Raw genomic sequence first — 22,946 nt, 5'->3', positions numbered from 1 at the left:
GCACTATTCTTCTATTGCTTAACGTGAATGATGGAGAAACACAATTTTGATACGCACATATAGTTCTTTATTAGATCCATGACGTTAACATCGATATGGTTATATTGATAGACGTTTATACATGTAGACTTGACGTATGTAGCGTAACTTGAAGTGATGTGATGTGGTTCAATTACTATGGATAAACGAAAAAGAAATCAACGTATGAATAATATGCTAATTTATACAAAATTATTAAGTTAAATAACTAAGACTGATAGAAACAATATGCAAAAGCAATTAAGTAAATTATGCATGTATAACGGCTAATTACAAAAAAGCTAATACACAAAGTCAATATAATCAAGGCTCATATAAAGGCATACATTATATACCATGTAGGCTTACAATTGGGAAAGGATGAATCCGCTATTCTAAAACAGTATAACAGGCATTTACTTACAATTGTGTTCCTATAACAAACGGTCCAAATATTCTCAGTAAATACAAAACTTTCGTTATATTCGTTATATCCGTTCTGTATGAACTCTCTTTTTAAACTGATAAGTTTCCTCATTTGTTTACAGAAAGACACTGCCGATTACCAAAAAGTCCACGTGACCGAGAACTATGCATAAATTAGCTAAAACAACCCAACACCAAGTAAACAATTCATATGGCCGAGCGTAGACTCGAACCAGCAAACACCACACAGTAAACCTTAACATTAACCATTGCGATAACTAGACAACACAAACATTATTTACAGTTAATCGTTGGGCATCAACATTACTCGACCTCTAAATCATATGATTTACAAAAAAAATATAGGATGCACAACTAATGTTTCATTTCATACTACAATACGTGAATAGAACATGAATAAAACAAGCTTAAAGAACGAACATTAAAACGATAAACACAACAAAAATAAAAATGAGTTTTACAAACAGATATGAACTAGAAATATCAATGTCATATAGTGTCTCTGGATAATATCTATAACACTTGATCTTCTTTTTGGAAGTAAGAGTACGAGCTTGCTCACTGGTCTGTGCAGTTCAGAAGATTGGGTTCGAAGTTTGACGCTCTCACAACACCTCTGGAGTCTGGCAGTACTCTCTGTTACACGTGCTAGTGGCCAGTGAAGTCTGGCGTGTTCTCGTCTTTCAGAGCACGATGTCACCTTCCCGTGTATTTCGTTGTTGTTTGTTCCATTTGGGGCGTTGCTGCAGGCTGACTATGTACTCCCTTTTCCATCTGCTCCAGAACAAGTTGACAAATATTGTACTCTACGCCACCTTTTTTCTCGAGTACACATATTCTGGTTGCGAAGGTCCCGGTATTAACCTCTTGGGTGACTTCATGTGGAGGATCTGACTCGGACTTAGTGGTTCCATGTCATCAGGGTCATCAGAACAGGTCGTGATCGGTCTTGAGTTCACAATATATTCTACCTCGCAGAGAAGCGTGCGGAATGATTCGTCATCGAGGCGAAGTCCCGTGGGGTCGAATAGCGCCAGATAGAACTTTTCGAATGGCACGGATCTGGCGCTCCCATACGCCCATGTGCGATGCCATAGGTGGGTTGAGTTTCCAGTCGATATTCATGTACAGTAGTTTGTTTTGGATTTTGTTTTGGTTCAGATCTGACCAAGCCTTGTTCAGCTCATTCCGTGTTCGATGAAGTTGGTCCCGTCGCATCAGTTTCTTGAACAGTACCTCCGGCGGGCTATGGCGTTGTAGGCAGTGAATAAAGGAATCTGTTTCGAGACTGTTAGCAGCTTCCAGATGAATGGAGCGACTGACAAGACAGGTGAATATGACGCCGTAACGTTTGATCGACCCTCTTTTATAATGAACGGCCGAAGAAGTCTACGCCTGTGAATGTAAATGGTGGGCTGGCCTCGAGGCGATCTTGAGGTAAGTCGGACATTTTTTGTTCTTGGCATGGCTTTCTCATTTTTCTGCACGTTATGCATTTGTGGAGTTGATGTCGGACAGCAGAGTTGATTGAAACAATCCAAAAAGCGTTCTCTAATTGCTGCAATGGTGTGATTTCTACCAGCATGGCTGAGTCTCTCATGAGCATCTCGTGCGATTAGAGTCGTGACGTGCGAATGGTAGCATTGATGTTTCACGTCAGAGTCCATTGCGGCTTTCGAGACGTCCTCCCACTCGCAGAGTTCCATCGATGAGCACTGGTCGAGACGGAATATCGTACTTGTTTTTGGTAGTGAGTGTTCTCTCTTGTCTTTCGTGGTTGTTTTCTTGAGATTCTCGACCTCGTTTGCAAAGGTGATCTTTTGTATAAAGCAAACGATTGCCTTTTCAGCCTTTTGCATGATCTGTGTGGTCCTTAAATTTATAGTTTGTTCTTTTGTTTCGTAAGAAAGCCAAAAAATGCTATGAATACTGCTACTGCTCTCTTCAGTCTTTCCCACCTGGAGAAATGGGTGATTAAAGACATAAACGGTGAGCCTTCTTCTGATGTAGCAGTAGTAGCTAAAGACATAAAAGTCCTCTTCTGTAACCTGCGGTTCGGTGCTGGGGTGCATCTTTGCAGGGCATTCTGAAGCCGGCATATTCAAGAAATCCGGACCCTCCAGCCAATGAGTCATGTCTGACGACATCACAGAACCTACTCCACGTGATGCAACGTCTGCTGGGTTCAAATCAGTGCTTCAATGTACTTCCACTGGTTAACGTTGCTGAAGTCTCTTATTTGACGGACTCTGTTGGCCACAAACACTGGAAAACGCTTTCTCTCAGCTCTGATGTAATAAAGGACTGTTGTTGAATCTGTGTAATAGCAGACTTCGTTGAGATGGAGATCAAGCTCAAGGGTCATTTTCTGTCCTAAATTTACATACAGCGGCTGCTGTGAGTTCGCCGTGGGATAGATGTTGCTTTCAATGGAGCAACCTTGCTTTTCCGATGAGAAATGAACGAACATCCACCCTCGTTTGAGGTTAGGTATGCAACAGCGCCATACCCAGATGTACTGGCATCTGAGAAACGATATCCGAAACGCCGTATCTTTTTTGTTTGCTGTGGTAACTTTAGACATCTCGGGATTGTTATCTTCTGAAGGTTGGGGCTTCGCTAATCCATTGTTTGAAACGTTGCTGGTGATCATCAGGCACTTCGTCATCCCAGGTGAGTGGTTTCTTTGCAGAGGTCTTGCAGTATTTGCTTTGCCAGCAGCACAAATGGAGCAGCGAAACCAAGGGGGTCATAGATGGATGATACTATGGAGAGAATGCTTCTTCTTGTCAGCGGTTTGTTTGGCAACAACACTGAGAAGCCAAATGTGTCGGTTTCGACGACCCAAAGTATTCCGAGAGCGTGCTTCGTAGGCAGTGGGTCATATTGATGTCTCTTGTCTTTAACTCTTTGGATCGATCATCAGCTGGGATGGTGTTTAGGACAGAGACGTCGTTACTAGTATATTTACAGTTTGAATCCACAGCCCCGCAGGCAGCAGTCAGTTCAGCAATCAGAGTTGGTGGCGTTCGGTACAGACTTTAGGCAGTCATCGACATAGAAGTTCCGCTTAATTGTATGGGCGACTTCTAAACTTAAGTTGTTTCCTTCATCTCGCGGCGTCTAAGTGCGTGAGTTGGCGATACATGGTGAGCTCACTGCGCCGAACAGGTGTACCTTCATCCAGTACTCTTCGAGTTCTTTTGATATGTCACCGTTCGGCCACCAGAGGAATCTGAGATGGTTGTATTGGTGTTTGGGTACTTTCACTTGGTAAAACATAGACTCCATCACAAGTGAAGGCTACCTGGTGTTCTCTGAATCTGGTTAGAACACCTATCAGAGAATTGGTGAGATCAGGCCCTTGCAGCAACTGATCGTTTAAGGATATTCCATGGAATTTGGCACTGCAGTCAAACACCACTCTAATTTTATCCGGTTTTCTTTGATTGTACACTCCATGATGAGCAGGTACCACACATATCCAGATTTGGCTGTGAGCAGGGAGTCTGGGATACGTTCAGCATAGTCATTCTGGAGTATTTTGTCAATGAAGTTGACGTAGTCGGAGTGGTACTTGGGGATCCTTTTGCATTTTCTTCTTTGATAGAGTGCTCGTTTAATTGCAAGGATCTTATTGTTTGGCACAATTAAGTTCTCTGATTCCTGAAAGGGAGAGGATCTCAAAGTGACCGTCTTTGAACACGACATTGCTTTCGGCCTTCTTCATGAATATAGTATCCTCTGGAGACAATCCTTTCTCTCAGGATACCTTGCTACCCGGCTATCAATAAAGTCACTTTCCAGAATATTCAGTATTCTGTTTGGAGAGAATTTCAGTAGCCTGCTCAATGTCCTCGGTCACAATGCGATTACTGTTTACTCGATGTGTAGACGTTACGCTGTTGTCTTCTACCGGGAGCTGACTGTCCATCCGTGGCGATACTGCAGAGCGAATGGGCCTTTGCCGTCTGTTGATATGATTTTCAGAGGCTCCATTGCTAATGGCAATTACTGCCAATCAGTAGACCGATGTCTATTTCTGGCATTACTTCAGGAATCGATTTTGCCACGTCGTGAAGATATGGCAAGTGTCGTAACAGTTCTGGATGTGGTATTTGATCATGGCTCACTGGAATTTCTTGTCTGGAATACGTTTTTGGAAGCAGTATACCATTCTGGCCGTTTATATCACTGACGACGAGATCCCGGACAAGGTAGCTTTTGACTATGCTCTCCCATGCATAGTTTTCAGACGCAGATTTGTTTGAACACCGGAAGCTTGCAAGTCGTCTTTCAGTTCTTCTGATAGGAAGCACCCTGTGCTTCCTGGGTCATAGAGGCGTAGGTAAGAACTTCTCGGTTGGTTCCCCTCTGTTTTATACGAACAGGTAGTATTGCTTGAAGAACCATTGAGGGAACCATGAGAAATAACGTTGCTGGTAGCTGTATCTGGAGGTTTTTGGCTGGATTCCTCTGTACGGTTTTGAGAATTTGAAGATCTGTCAGAGTAGTCTGACCTCCAAGGTAGTTTGAAGCCATCTATATGCATGGTCGTAGGATGACCTTTACCACATTTGTGACATTTTCGCTTGTTAATGCACCCTTCGATGTATGATTCAGACCGTAGCAACTGAAGCATCTACGCTGCTCTATAATAAACTTTCTTTTTTCTCTTCGAGAGATTTCTGCCTGAAATCTGCACAGTTATCCAGATCGTGATTTTTGCCGCAATAAAAACAGGAGGGTGACCCAAAACCACGAGTTCTACTTTGGTTCTCATGATTAACTTGCATAGCAAATGCAGACTCTGTTGGTTTCCCTTTTGATGGTTTACTAGAATTCAGTTCTCTATGCATTGCTTCTTTTGCCGAACACTGGGTCATTGACACACTCTGCAGCTTTAATAACAAACTGGACAATGTCACCAAAGCACGAAGACCTGTTCTCGAGGAGTCTGCGGTTTGTGGTTTGTTCGCCATTTATTCTGGAGATAACTTGGCAATTTCTGGACCACCACCTGCAGGTTCGGTGCATGATCAAGAACAGCTAGGTGAGTAAGTGTTTGCATAGCGCTGAAGCATCTTAGCAAGCAAATGCGAATATCTTCTCAGACATTTCCCTTCGTCTGGTTTTATCGGCTTCCACTCGTTTAGTTGTTTCAAGTATGCCAGGGATACTTTATAAGGATCACCATACTCTTTGTTGTAGCAACTGTCTTGCCTGACTATAGCCTTGGTCTGCCTGCATGTATATACAACTGCTGATGAGGTCCTTAGGTTCACCGTCGGTATGCTGTAGAAGGTAGTAAAGTCTGTCACTGCTACTGGCTGTTCTAGAGGAGATCCTGGTGTCAAACGCCAGTATGAAGTCACTGTATTCCAGAAGATCACCGGTAAACTTGGGAACTTCCGGTGCAGGCAAAGCTAGAGCTGTGGCGATACCACTAATCTGCTGCTGTATGGTGTTAACTGGAGGTGAATTAGGCAGTGGATAGGGTGCACCAAAGTTACTGTTCGCAGGTGTATTTACAGGCAGATACGTATACTGTTCTTGATTTGGAAACGTTGATGATGTGGCATTCGAAGCGTTGACTGGAGGTGCACGAGTGTTAGTAACAGTCTCTGAAGAATTTCTGGGAACAAATTCTTGTGTAGTGCTGGGATTCAGACTGGGTAAGCTGGCACTATTTCCCTGGGTGACAGGAAGTATAACCTGGTTAGCCATATTGCCACCGTTAGCTGTGTTAGCACCTTCACTCACACAAATTCCAGGGGCAGCTACACTAGGTCCAGCGACCATAACATTCACGTCCTGATGGTTGGCTGGTTGCACAATAATGCTGGTATGTGTCTCATTGTCTTTGTTACCAACATTGTCATCGCCAATGTCATTTTCGGCTTCTGCAAAAACACGTGCTTTGCTCGAGTCTTGGCTATTTTGATATCCAATAGAATCTCTTCTGTCTTTGCCTCCTGTTCCTTTTTCTTTGTCATAAGTTCTTTTTCGGCAAGCAACTCGGCGAGGCGTGCTTTGGCTCGCACCTTTTCTGACATAGCCGATTTGCCAGAAGGAAGGGAAGAAGGCCGTTGGGAAGAACGTTTTGAACCAGATCGGCTTAAAAGACGCTCCAGGTCGTCTTCAAGTCTTTTTTCGTTTATGGCAATCCATTCACCAGTATGGTTTCGGAATTGCAGAATGCTAATTTCCTTGGTCTCATATCTGGACAATTCCTGGTCTTGCTCCAATTCGTCTGAGATGTTATCCATGACACAATTGAAGTTTTTTTGGTACTTATCGAAAGCTTCGTTATATTCCTCTAGACACATTTTCACCAAGTGCAGGTTGTCAGGATTTGACATGAGGCCTGTGAGTTCATTGCGTTTTTTCGTTACGTTGGCAAGTGATGATCTCAATTTATTTTTCAATGTTCGAATATCGACTGTCGTACCCGAGTTTTCGACGGGAGCACTATTCTGACAGTCTCATCAAACCCCTTCATCTTGTCTGTAGTTGTTTATAACAGGCAGTAATTCCACTTTTTAAGGCTCACGTATAAGAGTTATAATAGAATTTCAGCGTGAGTCGTTGATGGTAGTTTAACAATTTAATTGAACGATGTTAATGCACTATTCTTCTATTGCTTAACGTGAATGATGGAGAAACACAATTTTGATACGCACATATAGTTCTTTATTAGATCCATGACGTTAACATCGATATGGTTATATTGATAGACGTTTATACATGTAGACTTGTATGTAGCGTAACTTGAAGTGATGTGATGTGGTTCAATTACTATGGATAGACGAAAAAGAAATCAACGTATGAATAATATGCTAATTTATACAAAATTATTAAGTTAAATAACTAAGACTGATAGAAACAATATGCAAAGCTTAATTAAGTAAATTATGCATGTATAACGGCTAATTACAAAAAGCTAATACACAAAGTCAATATAATCAAGGCTCATATAAAGGCATACATTATATACCATGTAGGCTTACAATTGGGAAAGGATGAATCCGCTATTCTAAAACAGTATAATAGGCATTTACTTACAATTGTGTTCCTATAACAAACGGTCCAAATATTCCTCAGTAAATACAAAACTTTCGTTATATTCGTTATATCCGTTCTGTATGAACTCTCTTTTTAAACTGATAAGTTTCCTCATTTGTTTACAGAAAGACACTGCCGATTACCAAAAAGTTCACGTGACCGAGAACTATGCATAAATTAGCTAAAACAACCCAACACCAAGTAAACAATTCATATGGCCGAGCGTAGACTCGAACCAGCAAACTACCACACAGTAAACCTTAACATTAACCATTGCGATAACTAGACAACACAAACATTATTTACAGTTAATCGTTGGGCATCAACAATATATATATTTTATATATATATATATATATATATATATATATATATATATATATATATATATATATATATATATATATATATATATATATATATATATATATATATTAACTTTATCAATTACACAATTGTTCTGTGCATTAGTAGAATTACTAAAAGGACCTCATTCAAACTGGATGGTATCAAATGGAGTATTTATTCAGAAAAAGTTACAAGCTTTCTTGGATAAACAGTCCACAGTATCAAGTATCCGTACAATGAGGGGATGCATAGTCCAGCTGTATTTATATCTGTGTGCTGGGTACTTTTAATCCTATAATCGCCTAGCTCCTCCTGTGTGACCCTCACCCCCTCGTGATCTTGGTCTTTCTCTGCTCCCTTCTTCCAGGTGTCCGTTCTCCGTGAGTTCTCTTGGGTTTTTCCTTCGTTTCCTTGCTACTATGGAGTATACAATTTTTCTGGATATGCTATCTTCAAAGCCGTTTCCGGTGTTCCCTGCCATTGTGTTGTTGGCGCAAGTTATGAAGGCGTTCTCTACAACCAGTCTAGACGTTTTGTTGGTGTTCCTGTACAGAAAACTCATATTTTCCCAGTCTATTTTATGGGGACTTGGATTGAGAAGAGGTGGCTGACAATGCAAGAGGCTCACAGGTTACTATAAGTCTGGGTCATGCACGGGTTGCGAGGCCATGCCAGGGGACAAGCTTCCACCACTGACGGTGGAATCTAGAAGAGAGACTGCACGAGCCATCTCTCGGCTGGTCACTGGTTGCGGGGCAAGGCTGGTGGTCATGAGGGAAGCCAGATTGGAATCTCCTGAAGGGAGATTGAAGGAGTGCTCTTGCACTGAGGCAGGCACAGGCTCTGGCACTAGGGCTGGAGAGAAGATGTAGGTGTCCTTCTCAGAAGGCTGAGGGCCTTGAAAGGGGCCAGGTTTAGGCACTGGCTGTGGCTCAACATCAGGGTCTGGAGTGTCAACAGTGCCTGACAGAGAAGTAGAGGGGGCAGGACCCAGTTAAGGCACAAAGAGGGGTCGAGATTGGGGTCCTGTCCTAGGAGATCATAGTCTCCAGGAATGTAGTCAGCTACTCCTAAGATGCTAATCCTACTTTTGTGGGGTGTGGTGACCCTCAATCAGCTGGCATTTACGTATGCCCTTAATAGTTATGGGCTTGTTATATTCAATGATGGCCCCTTTGGGTACCTTGTCTCGCCTTATGAGGGAGATTTGGGCACCAATGTCTTTGAAAGCAGACACATGTTGAGCACGATAACGACCTCTGGGAGATGCAACAAAGATAGGCCCTGCAGCTGGGGGTCCTAAAGAAGGGCTGTGAGTAATGGCCAGGGCAACAATGGCAGTAGAGACTTTAGCAGGGCACTTCCTATAGTTTGAAGTGTGCCCATACGCGTTACACGCCTGGCAAAACACCTTGCTGGAAATCTCTTGGTGGAGCCGTGATCATAGGAGTCAGCAGTGGGCTTGGTTTGGAGGGAGGCTTCGGAAGGGCTTCCCTTTGGCTTTGCACTGGGCTTCCAGGTGCCCTAATTTATTGCAACAAGTGCATACATGTGGAGAGGAATTCTGCTTGGGCCTGACTAATGTATGGACAGGCCTCAAGGGGTTTATATGTATGGAGATGGAATATGGATGCTGAAGCTCAAAACTGTCAGCTATCTGGCAGCACTCCTGGAAAGTGGTAGGCTTCTTTTCACTAATGTACAGGGCTAGTGGGTCATGGCTGTAATTTCTGAAGTCCTCGATCATGATTCGGTTTCTCAGATCTTCAAACTCCATAGACCCCTTAGACTCTAGCCAGTTTGTACAAGCTCGGTCCTTCTTGAAGAACCAGTTGGACCAGGTTTGACCAGCAGTTTTGGGAAGACCATGCCAGACCTGTCGCAAATTTTTGGGGCTGAGCTTGTAAACTACGGCACAGGCTCTCCTGACTTCAGTAAGGTTACCCTTTTTTCCATTCTCCAGAGGGTGGAAGGCATCCTTTCCTTTGCCCAGCATGTGCTTAGATAGGATCAGGGCCTTCTCTTGGGGCATTGCTTGGTACTGGTCAAAGATGGCCTCCACCTCATCTACATGTTCTCGGCCGAACACCTACTGTACACCGTCTTTCCCTCACTTATCTCTATCAGCTAGAGATTTGGTGTGAATTGCCAAACACGGACGAAAAGAACCTGAAAATGGTTCCGCATGGGTCTGTTTCTTTGCGAAATACAGTCTCCACAAAGCACTGTGGGAGGCTAATAAATATCTAGGCGAAGCTACGACCAGTTTCTCAAAGAAATACGAAATTCTTTCTTAACTGAGCATATGGTTTGAAAAGGCCAGCATTATTTGTGCTAATTCTGAAAAGGTGTTGTGAATACCAACAGATGCATGAGCAGAGAACCCCACATGGTTCTCAAATTATGGTAAACTTTAATTCAAAAGATAAAAGTTATATGGAAAACACTAGTCACATACGATAAACCCTAAATGGCTTTTAACCTGCTGAAATCTGACTCACTTATCCTTCAATTTGTTTTTATCATGCTGATCATAGCACAGAGATTAGCTAGCCTACAGCTTCACCTAACAATTGCTAAATAACATGCAACCCTTAGAACATGCGAGGGAATCTCCCTACATAGGCTAAAATAACATGAAATCCTAGCTCAGTGATCGGAGTGAAGTAGTCAGCATACAATAATAATAGCAAGAAACACTAGCACACCAACACGAGTTTCAATAAAAAATATACTTACTGCTTTCTCGTACACTGTTCCAAAGCTGTTATAAACATTAACGTTTCCAAATATTAGCTTCTGCTATAATGAAATTACTTTAAAAGGCTCATTTTTCCAACACCAAAGGATGGGGGAGTTTTACTCCACATTTAATCCCAAATATAACCCCACTTCGGCTAATGAAGGAGAGATCCTGGCAAAGATCGCCAGTGTTATGATTATTGATGGCTATGATAGTTTTAAATTACTTGAAATTACGTAATGAAGGACATTGTGGCACCCCATCAATACTCAAATGAAAACAAAGGCAGAGGGTTAATCTAAGCTACTCTCCTGAGGCATAAAATAGACTCATGGGACAATTAACTTTATTTATTTACATTAACACCGATCAGAATAATCAAGGGGGCAAAATTTACAACTATACTGACTGAGAAATGGTTTGTAGGCCCTTCTCAGAGGGCTTGAGTTACTTGCACTAGGTTGGAACAGCGTAACGGAGAACAGCTACCAAAAACACACCCCTGCATATAGAGAACTGCAGGAATCAGGTGTGATAAAGGCTTTAGGCAGCCCTAAGTGAATGATAGACTAGGGATGAGATGGATATTCTCGGATAAAGATGGATAGGTCCAGCACCTTTCAAGATGGCTGTGAATGATAGACTAGGGATGAGATGGGTATTGTTAGATAAAGTTAGATTGGTCCAGCGCCCTTCAAGACAGCTGTTGGGTTGTAACACACTAATGAATCACAAATTTTCTCTCAAAGCATTGTAAAGACGTCAAGCGCCTCTTCATTTCTGCATTAATCACGTCATGTATATTACCTGTTATTATTTCATATTTTTACATATCTCTCCATATGTATTATTGTCCGTCCTTTCCGCCGATGTATGTAACACCTTTGTACGTTTATTGTAACACAAATTATTCTCATTTATATGTCATTTATCAAACACAAATTCTTGCCCAAATGCGTGACATGGGATCCGCAGGTCGGTGACCACCTTTCTGTCCGCATTCCTCGATGTGTACAGGCTTCCGAAAAATAAATCAGTCATACCCAGATCAATAAACCAGTAAACACCCAAAAAAATTAAATAAATAAATAAATAAAAAAAAAACTCCAGTGTAAGGACTGGGTATTTGAGTGACATACTGGCTGGGTGTTTACTGGTTTATTGGTAGTTCCTTACTGAGATAAATGTACAGAATCTTCGAAGATGTTATTGACGTGTGCGAGCGGTAAGGTAGCATCTACACACAGACAGGTAAAAACAGAGGTACAGATTCGGGCACCTGTGTTTGTCGGCAGACAAACAGATGGCAATATTGAGAGACATGATTAACATACAGTGATGAAACATATATCGATGGAAAGGCCAGGAAATTCTACATATGGCCAGTTGCATGAGATTCAAGACAGATTAATGAATACAATGCAGTAGCATAATATATGTGAAATGGCGAGACGTTTGGCGTCTTCACAAACAGAAACATACATACAGTTTGGTACATAAGATTCGGTGGAACATTATGAGTACATGATTAGAATACTTGCATGGCAATGCAAGTATTGGTGATTGTACACAAATCAAGACAACAATGGTTAGGGAGAAAAAGACGGAAATATTGTATGGCTGAATTCGCGTTCCGTCAGAGAAAGAAAACGAGATGCTTTTGTTTTGTCTCGTCCACTCCGATGGATGATGATTGACGAACACACAAACACACACGTGTTTGGAAGAGACGGCATCGGGCTCTTACAAATACTCTCCCCCAAGACGTGGGTAACGTCTGATTAATTGGCGTATCTCAGGCAGAGGGTGTGGTGCAGTTGTGTTTGGAAGAGACGGCGTCGGGGTGACGGGCTCTTACAATACTCCCCCCCCCAAAGCGAGGCATCGATGCAGAAATTGTCTTAAGTAAGTATACCTTAGTTTAACCAGACCACTGAGCTGATTAACAGCTCTCCTAGGGCTGGCCCAAAGGATTAGACTTAATTTACGTGGCTAAGAACCAACTGGTTACCTACCAATGGGATCTACAGCTTATTGTGGAATCCAAACCACATTATAGCGAGAAATGAATTTCTATCACCAGAAATAAATCCCTCTTATTCTTCATTGGCCGGTCGGAGATTCGAACTCGTGGCCAGCAGAGTGCTAGCTGAGAATGGAACCCACTCTCCCAACGAGGAAATTGTCTTGCCGACAATTGTAGTTGGTTCGAAGGGCTTGGGCTAGGGGTGGGTAGGAGGCTGAAGGGCAGCGCTGGCTGGCAGGAGCTCGAGGAGGACGGGAGCTGGTTGAGGGGTGACGTCGGACGATCCTTTGGAGGCCGGCTCGAGGGCTGAAGGATGACGGTAGCTGATCCTTGGTAGCCAGCTCGAGAGGGGCAGCAGCAGGCTGAATGATGACGTTGGCTGGTACTTCGTTGGTCAGCTCGTCCAGTACGAGTGCGGGGGCAGATTCAGGTTTCCTGGAGGAGGCATCCAGGGCTCCGGTGGTGGGGTGTGTCATCTCGGAGGGTCGGACTTCTACTGAGAACTCGGGAATGGCGGGAAGCAGCGAGGCGGCGAAGGGTTGTCGGCACGTGGGTTGTCATCTTGGGTCGGCCGGGTCCTTCGGGTCACTCCGGGGTCACCAGTGTAGGGACGTGAGATTGAGTGACATACTGGCTGGGTGTTTACTGGTTTATTGGTAATTCCTTACTGAGATAAATGTACAGAATCTTTGAAGATGTTATTGACGTGTGTGAGCGGTAAGGTAGCATCTACAAACAGACAGGTAAAAGCAGAGGTACAGATTCGGGCATCTGTTTTTGTCGGCAGACAAACAGATGGCGATATTGAGAGACATGATTAACATACAGTGATGAAACATATATCAATGGAAAGGCCAGGAAATGCTACATATGGCCAATTGCATGAGATTCAAGACAGATTAATGAATACAATGCAGTAGCATAATATATGTGAAATGGTGAGACGTTTGGCGTCTTCACAAACAGAAACATACATACAGTTCGGTACAGAAGATTCGGTGGAACATTTTGAATACATGATTAGAATACTTGCATGGCAATGCAAGTAATGGTGATTGTACACAAATCGAGACAACAATGGTTAGGGAGAAAAAGACGGAAATATTGTATGGTTGACTTCGCGTTCCATCAGAGAAAGAAAACGAGATGCTCTTGTTTTGTCTCGTCCACTCCGATGGATGACGATTGACGAACACACAAACACACACGTGTTTGGAAGAGACGGCATCGGGCTCTTACACAGCCATTAACGGACTAATTATGGCCGCATTTACCTTCAGAGAGCCTTTAGCGGACTCAAAACGGCGACAGTCGTACCCAGACCTGTCGTCTTGAATCTCACAGTATTACTTACATTACTCTAGAGATTAGCCATTGCTAAGGGGGAAAGTTGAAAGGAAATTACGATCCCAAGGGATTGTTGGAGGGTGATCTTTTAGAAGGCATTCAAGAGGAGAACAAAGGCTGAGGGATGGAGGCTGATGGATTCTGACAAACTCTTACCTGGTGTAATAAATTCTGGTGCCTTGCACTAAAAGTGTAGATTCAGACTCCGAGCTACAGGTTCTAGGGAGATATGCTGTCCTCTCTCGTTTTCCTCTGCCCTTTGTGGTTTATAGTCTAGACTTGCTGCATCTTCACTGTCTCAGTATGGCCAAGATGTGAGCACACAGAACATGTCTTGACAAGATGACAGTCTGAAGGAGAGTAAGAACGACCCCAGGTCACTCTGGGTCAGATGCCTGCTCCAATTTCGGTGGGGCATTGGTTGCCAGATAGAGCCTGTCAAAAATTCCAAGGTTGGAAGTGCAAAGCAAAAAGAAAGGCAATAGGTATTTATGTGTGTGGGTCACATATGGCTGGCTGGCAACTTTCTAGACTTGCGGATGCAAATCAAAATGTCAGGATGCTGACTGAACCAATGGTTCATAGTTTGAATTGGAATATTAAATTGTTTACCGAGGCAGCAGCCTGCGTATTTATAACTATATACACCCATTTCTCGCTTATACAATTTCTACTGAAGTCAATGGCATTGTTCATAGATTCTATCTTCTTATCAAGACTTTAAATCAATCTATACTTTTTCTCTTCTGGCAAGCTTCTCAGGAGTAAGGAAAAATCATTCAGATCATTTTCCTACCTCTTGGCAGCTTCAACAGGACTGGGTTACAAACTGTCATACAAGACTTTTATTACTGCATGCGAACATTTGAATTTCAAACATGACGCAATTGGGTGCTGAGTTTCTATTGGTCTACAGGTCTCATTCTCTTGCTGGCATTCTTGGTGGCAGCAAGTGCATTCCTGATGCTCTGTAAGATGCGTCCTATGCCGCTGAATGCAGACAAGGACATGGGCAAGACTATCAGCCAGAGATGGGAATCACGCTGTTGCCCACAATGACATGGCTTAAAAAAATACAGAAATATTGCTTTAACATTCCCGACGGCAGACATGCAATAACCACGCTTGCAAAATCAAATCAATGTGTGTGTGTTTGTGAGAGAGAGAGAGAGAGAGAGAGAGAGAGAGAGAGAGAGAGAGAGAGAGAGAGAGAGAGAGAGGGAAAGGAAAGTCCTATGAAAGGTTTCATATTGGTGAGGTAAGGATTAACTCCAGGATATTTCAGTTTTGAAATGAGTCATTGTCTATCTGTCCCTTCAACCCAACTACGACCCCCAATGTCCACCAAGAACAAGGTATATAACTGGATTTGACAGGAAAGGACTCAGAACCTTTCTCCGTAGGGAGGTATTGCCGTCAGTCCACCTCACGCAGTGCACTGTAGGCATTAATTAAAGTTCTTTGCAGCGTCCCTTTGTCCCCCAGCTGCAACGCCTTTCATTCCTTTTACTAATCCCCCAGCTGCAACGCCTTTCATTCCTTTTACTATACCTCCGTTCATATCTTTCTTCCATCTGACTTCCTACCCTCTCCTAACAATTGTTTCACTGTGCAACTGCAAAGTTTTCCTCCTGTTACACCTTGAAAACCTTTTAATCTTAATTTTCTTTTCAGCACTGAATGACTTCATAAGTCCCAGCGCTTGGACTTTGGCTAAATTTGATATTCCGTTCTGGTCCGTTCCCAGAATCTTTTGTATGCCCATTCAAAGAATTAACCTCTGAGCTTCAACTGTAAAAGCTGGAAGTTCATTGCGAGAAACGAAACAGTAAATGGAAATAAATTACTTTACTAGAAAGAAATCATATTCTCTCTCTTTCTCTCTCTCTCAACGAAAATCAGACCCTGGGAACTTGCAGCAGACCTTTGGAGTCTAGTGTACATGGCAACAGAGTGAACTGTAATGACTCCAAACGGAACTAGTTCATGAAGATTATGAAAAATTTCAACAAGAGTTCTGTTGCAACATTGCATTAACAACACCCCCATAAATGAGATAATATATATATATATATATATATAATATAAATATATATATATATATATATATATATATATATATATATATATTTATATTTATATATATATATATATATATATATATATATTTATATATTATATATATATATATATATATATATATATATATATATATATATATATATATATATATATATAATATATATATATATATATATATATATATATATATATATATATATATTTATATTTTATATATATATATATATATATATATATATATATATATATATATATATATATATATATATATATATATATATATATATATATATATATATATATATATATATATATATATATATATATATATATATATATATATATATATATATATATATATATATAATATATATATATATATATATATATATATATATATATATATATATATATATTGTATATGTGTGTGTGTACCGTTGAATAAAACAAACCCGGATGTTGCAAATACAGTACCTGTGCGCTGCATCCTGAAATTCAGTGCAAGCTAATGACATCTTATCTTACGAAGTGGACAATTCGAGCTGACATGAAAGTTTACATTCAGAGATATAAGTGCAATAAACCTCAAACCGACTGGTGCATGCATCGAGGGGTAATAAGGCCAGCAAGCCAACTAACTTAGTTATAAACCAAGTGAAGCTAAAGTAATTTCGACTGCAATTTTGTGTTTAAAAATGCTAATATAAGTGACCATCAGGATTCTTAACGACAGAGTAGTACGAATGTTGTTGATGGTTAGTTACCAACTGATAAGCCGATTAGAAAACAATCCGTTCTTGAAGCTGCCTCTCTAAAAACATAAAAATTCTGATGGTTATAGAATAAGATACTACAATGGTATCGAAGCTGTTGAGAATTCAATTAGTAAAGTTAAGTTTCGTCTCTGCTTAAGTGGAGACCCACAAGCAATGCCAGATAACGAATTTTTTGGAGCTAACAAAACCCCAAAAATGGATGCTTAGAACTTACGCCTGTAATGAGTTACACTGGCTCCCTGTGTAACCAAGCTATCATGAGTTGTTTGTTGCACACAATACAGCAAACGGATGAAGTCAACAAAACAGCAGCTACAGATGGTTTCAAGTTATTTGAGCCAAGGTGCAGTTCGGATGTAGGCTTTAGAGCAGTGGTTCCTAACTTTTTTTTGGCCATGCCCCACCTAATCACCTCTAAAATCCTGATCCCCCCCCGTGCTGATATATAATTCTTATTATTCAAAAGGTGGACTCATATTCACGTGGAGGACCTAAAAGGCGATTAGCTTGGTTTAAACAAGCTTCCAAAGAACATGGAAGAGAAAAATAAAAGAACCAAAGGACAGGTAAAGTTCTGAGAAAGAAATGACTAAGAAATTGTAAAAAAAGAATTTTAAGTGATGTTAAAATGGTAATGATGATGATGATGATAATAATAATGATAAATAAATATTCACTGTTAATAAAGAGAGGGAGAGAGTGAGAAAATAGAATATTGAAATATCTGTGGATTGTCTCATACGAAAACAGTAAATAAAGTTTCGAAACTTACAATAGAGAACTGAAATGTAGACAATATAAAATAATTTCAATTTAAGCTTTTCTCCGTAATACTTCGATCATTTGAATTACTGTACAATAAAATAAAGGTGCCTATCAAATGCAAAATACAATTTGAACTCAAGATAAGATTACTAAGCTAGTCTTTGAGATCCTTGTGCCTCATGCCTGCTGCAGAGAGATTTTATAATAGGCACTCATTTAATCAGCTTCAGTCACAAATCAGTCGATTTCTTTTCTTCAGTAGCAAATCATTTAAGACTAAAGCCACATTCAGCTAAATATGAAGATGGGAACGGTAGCAACAGTTTTCTTGCAAAGCTGCTTGAATCTGGGTATTTAGTTTCTGCCTCATCACAAAGCCATGCCATCGCTTTTTTTATATTGAATAAAGTTTTAACCGACTCATCATTTTGTATTTCCGAGAGTTCTTCTTGGTACTGCATTGAAACTATGAAAGCCATTTGATGGTTGTAATAATGATGATGATGATATATTATATGCAGCACATATGCAATTACACATGTACATACTAGTATTTTTAAGTATTCATACTGTATATACACTTTATGTATTAAACTAGCACATACACACTCATACACAGACTTGCTAAAAAAAATTCAATGTTAATACCTCATTCTCGAATTGCCCCCCCAAACCCCCAACCTTAAAAATCAAATTGCCGTACGCCTCACGTTGGGAACCACTGCTTTAGAGCCTATAAATTTGCGGCTCCAGGACTGCAATATACTAGCTGTCACTTGATATCAGGACTGAAAATATCAAGTTGTTCAAGAAAAAAAAAATAAGGATTTTCCTTTTCTCTGAGTGTTGTGACAGTGTGGATTTGACAACTGATATGGAGCAGCCCCCCCCCAACAAAAAATGTCTGCAATACACTGAATATGACAAGCAGAGTATGCGAACTTCTCAGAGTGCTTTCGGCGGGGTGGAACCATAAAAAACAAAAAAGGAATACACAGTAAGGAGTAGCTGGAAGGCGATTATTATAAGATTTTCATTTCTTAAAATTATGGCCATTCAAAAATTCTTATCTTAAGGTCATATTCCCTATATTAAGTCTTGGTAATGAACACAGAAAATTACATTAATAACACTCGTTCCCCTATGTCCAAGCAGTGAACCATTTTTTTTTTACCATGACATATGGTCATCATATTGCCTTAGTTTTTACCATAAATTTGCTTTATTTTGTCATTGCTGCTCGCAGCACTAACAGTAAATGTAATTAGTGAGATACCTAACTTCTTAAGTAATAGAAATGTTGCCGAATTTCGGACTGGCTGCAGTCAGGTAAGCAGCAACCTTACCTCACTGAGGGCACCATCACTGCTAACCACCAAGCCTGTGGAAAAAAGTACAAGGTTACATTCGATTCAAAATGCAATGCGTAATCGAGGACATCTTGTTACATGAGGTCATTAAGGGCATTTGAAAGTTTTTCAGTCTAGCAACATATCGGGGATTTTGCAATGTGTGTCAAAAGAATTATGGGCGATAACGTTCTTAAGTATTTAAGCATTTCAGGTACTTAAACTATTTGATAAAGTATTCGCATATGTAAAGAGAATTTCAATTTGTATTATATCTGATACTAATGAAAAATTTTTCTTTCATTGGTTTCTAAATTTTGCAAAGAGGTTCAGACTATCAGAAACTGCGTTATATGGAGTGGTTTTTTTTCACACACGAAGCAACAGTTCCAAGTACCCCGATTCATTTTTCTCAAGTGATTTGTCTTGATATAAGTTAGTTTCCAGCCTGAGCTTTCAATGTATGTGTAGCGCATTAACAAAGACCTGGAAGTTTCCGGTTCAGTCAAGACTGCTGTATTGGATAGAATTTAGGCCAAAGGCCAAGCACTGGGACCTATGAGGTCATTCAACGCTGAAACGGAAATTTACAGTAAAAAATGGTTCGAAAGGTGTAACAGAAGGAAGACCTCGCCGTTGCACTATTAAAAAGTTGTTAGGAGAGGGTGGAACGTACGATAGAAGAAAGAGAATATGAATGTAGGTACAGTAAAAGGAATGAAAGGGGTTGCAGCTAGGTGCCGAAGGGACGCTGCAATGAACCCTAAGTAATGCCTACAGGCCCTACGGGCCTGATGCTGCTGTGTGCCACTCCCTCGCGCTCTGGAGCGCGACACCAATAACTACAACGTGGGGGAGACTGGACAGATCGGCGACAGATTGCCGCTAATCGATATTACCGAGAATGGCAACACACTGAAATGCTGCAACTTACGATCTAGGTTAAGGCACTGAAGCAATTTTGAAAGCCTAGGCTAAGTTACTAAGCAAGGTGGCCAAGCCTAGGAACGTGCCTAACTTATAACCACTATAATGGGTCTATCGAATTAAACTGCCAAATCCTAAAATCATGACAACTTTATCACATGAACCTTGAAATTAATGGTAATAACTACATAGCAAAGAAAGGAGAGCCAGTCACCAAAAATTGACTGAAAGAAAATAACTGATAAAGTAATGTTCTATACTTAAGTGAATTTAATAACAAGCATAAGTTGGGTAAGTTTGAATAAGTTGCACCAATTGGCTTGAAGATCAACTAAACCGAAGAGGATTTAGCCTTGCCTACTTCAGTGTTGCCCGACTCTTTAAATTCTCTTTCCTCCTCCAAACTGGTTGATGCAGAACAAAGGACAGCCAAGATGCGCAAGACAAACAAACAATACATGTACAACATGTACAACATTAGATTTTTAGTACTGATAGAGGAAAGCTGCTGTATTTGCATGATTCTTAACAAAAGTCAAGTAAAGAAAATGCAACCATAGGCAATTTACTGACTAAAAGATCAATAATCAAATCTGAGATCGTATGCTCGGGAAAGTAGAGTGCAACAATTGACAATTATATGTTTACAAAAGTAATAGATTTTAAATTAGGTGAAAAGATTGATGAGCAAAGTTCTCAAGGACAGAAAAAATAGTATGTGAAAATAACACTTGCATATTAATTGTATTAAGTTTTTCCCCTGATGAAAAAATGTGCAAATTCTAAGAGAGTTTGTGTGTACTCAGTTTCAACAAAAATTCTTATTTACTCAATCTGTCTTGACTATAACAACTTGTATCTGAGGAATAGATACCAAAATGCGTAATCGAAAAGCAGGAACCGTCAACAAATGTTTCGAGAAATTTGAATTTCCGGTTTTTTGTAAGGCAGAATTGAACGCTTTTTACCAAGATACTTGGTACTGTTAAGCTCTTCCTTTTGCGGCATTCACATTCTGTCTCCCGTAGACACAGGCGTAGGAGGTGGGATTTATTTTGGGGGGCAACACCAAATTTGCCCGAATTTCACAAACTCCCAGAGTTTTTCCAAATTGCCATATATCTGTGTAATAAACCCAAACAGCTGTTAAATTATGTACAGTAGGTACGAATTTGAAGAAGTTTAGCAAAGCCATGTAGCTACTATTCTATTCTTTCAGTGTGTTCACGCATACATCTTGTGTGTGTTTTTGTAATCGAATGGGGATATCTAAAGTAAATGATAAATTGATAATCATAATTCATGTGCAATTATTTATTACCTGGTTAACTTACAAATACAAGTTTATAATTGTTATTCTTATTCTTGTTATTTTTAAACTGTAGAATTTTTTTCTTCCTCCGAATGCCCGAATATCCCAGCCCATTTGCCCGAATTTTAGCAGATTCACGAATCCCGGGGGTGGGGAGGAGCCCCCGCCTCCTACGTCTATCCCGTAGGCATTACTTAAGGTGCTTTGCAGTGCCAATTTAGTAATCCTGCCTTTAGTCACGAGCTGCAACCTCTTTCGTTACTTCTACTGTACCTCTGTTCATATTCTCGTTCTTCCAACTGTCTTGCCACCCTCTCTAAACAGTTGTTATATAGGCCTAATGCAACTGCGAGATTTTCCTCCTGTTATACCTATAAAACCTATTTACTCACAATTGCCCTTTCAGCGCTGAATGGCCTCATAGGTCCCAGCGCTTAACCTTTGGCCCAAATTTTATATGCCATTCCATTTACGTATCTCCAGACACGTATTACTAAAATAGTTAGGGCTCCAATTAAAGAGAACGGCACGGACTTAGAGAATGATTAAAATTTAAAGGGGTGACTTAGGCGGTTTGTAAAATGCTTGTCTTCGTCACCTTTTATTCCATCTCCCACCAATACAAATCCTCGTTTGTTATGTTATTGTAATATTTGTTTAATAATAATCTTGTCATTACTACTTGTGGCTTGATATGTCAATTGTCCAGACTTACAATCGGAGGCTACCATTCATTTTAGGACAATTAACTCAGACTAGCCTATCGGCTACATAATTCAATCCCGGCATAGGCACATACAAGTGTGACACACCGGCCTAGGTTAATAAACCCAAACCTGCTCTTAGCTTGAACTGGTACTTGACGTCTGAGACGGACGAATCTTCATTTTTGGTTAGGGTTGAGAGTTGACTCCCGCGGCTTGTTTATTCTTTCTTAGTAGGAGGATACATGGTGTAAACAACTTAGTCCTAGGGTTCCTTCCATAATTGTTAGAACTGGTTCCTAAACAGGTCCTTGCACTGGTCCTTATACTTATTCCTATACTGGTTCCTTGTAATACGAAAAGTTCATTTAGGACAGCAATCTTGTGCCAAACAGCATGCAGTCCTCAGCCTAGGCTAGACTGTACTCATGCCTAACTTAACTGTTACATTACACAGTTAGCCTGGCTTTACATGCATAACAGGTGGAATTAAACTCAAGAATTGACATTCATAAAATTATGGATGAATACCGCACATCTTAGCCTACGGTTGGTGGCATTGCAACCACATGCGAGCTCATCACGGTGCAACTTACCTAACATTACCATAACACCTCTTGGTAATTTGCTGTTACATCAAGGTAAAAATACACCAGAACATTATTAAGTGTTATGGCAACATGTACAATATAAACTAAGATAAGTGCATACCTTTTACAAGGGAGAAATATGGCATTTCAAATGAAAATAAGGGGAGCTACATTCCTTTCCCCTCTCAAGTCCTCGTACGTCTTGAACAGTGCGATTTTAGCTTACGCGACTACGCACCGAGTTGAACTTACGCACTTACGTACGCACACTTGATCATAGACAATCTCAATTTCGAGTGGTTAATTCAACGTCTTCATAAGATGAAAACCAATTCGTTTTTCCAGTCCACCAATTATGAAGGGTATTGTCATTATTTCAAAAGAAGGATTTCCATCATTACATTATTCTGTTTTTAGGTAAACATTAAGATAATATTAACGAATATA

General features: G+C 40.5%; 1 protein-coding gene across 1 annotated transcript in view; it reads right to left on the bottom strand.

The window, feature by feature from the left end:
- Positions 1–22,946, bottom strand: part of LOC136838878 (uncharacterized) — a 532,018-nt gene that overhangs the window by 458,335 nt on the left and 50,737 nt on the right. The window contains exon 2 of the mRNA XM_067104542.1: positions 18,964–18,998. The gene's annotated coding sequence lies outside the window, so the exon portion shown is untranslated. The remainder of the gene's footprint in view (positions 1–18,963; positions 18,999–22,946) is intronic.

Source organism: Macrobrachium rosenbergii, chromosome 5, assembly GCF_040412425.1.
Source record: "Macrobrachium rosenbergii isolate ZJJX-2024 chromosome 5, ASM4041242v1, whole genome shotgun sequence".
In the NCBI taxonomy this organism is placed as follows: domain Eukaryota; kingdom Metazoa; phylum Arthropoda; class Malacostraca; order Decapoda; family Palaemonidae; genus Macrobrachium; species Macrobrachium rosenbergii.
Note: the sequence above shows the minus strand (reverse complement) of the source record. Positions and strands in the feature narration are given on the sequence as shown.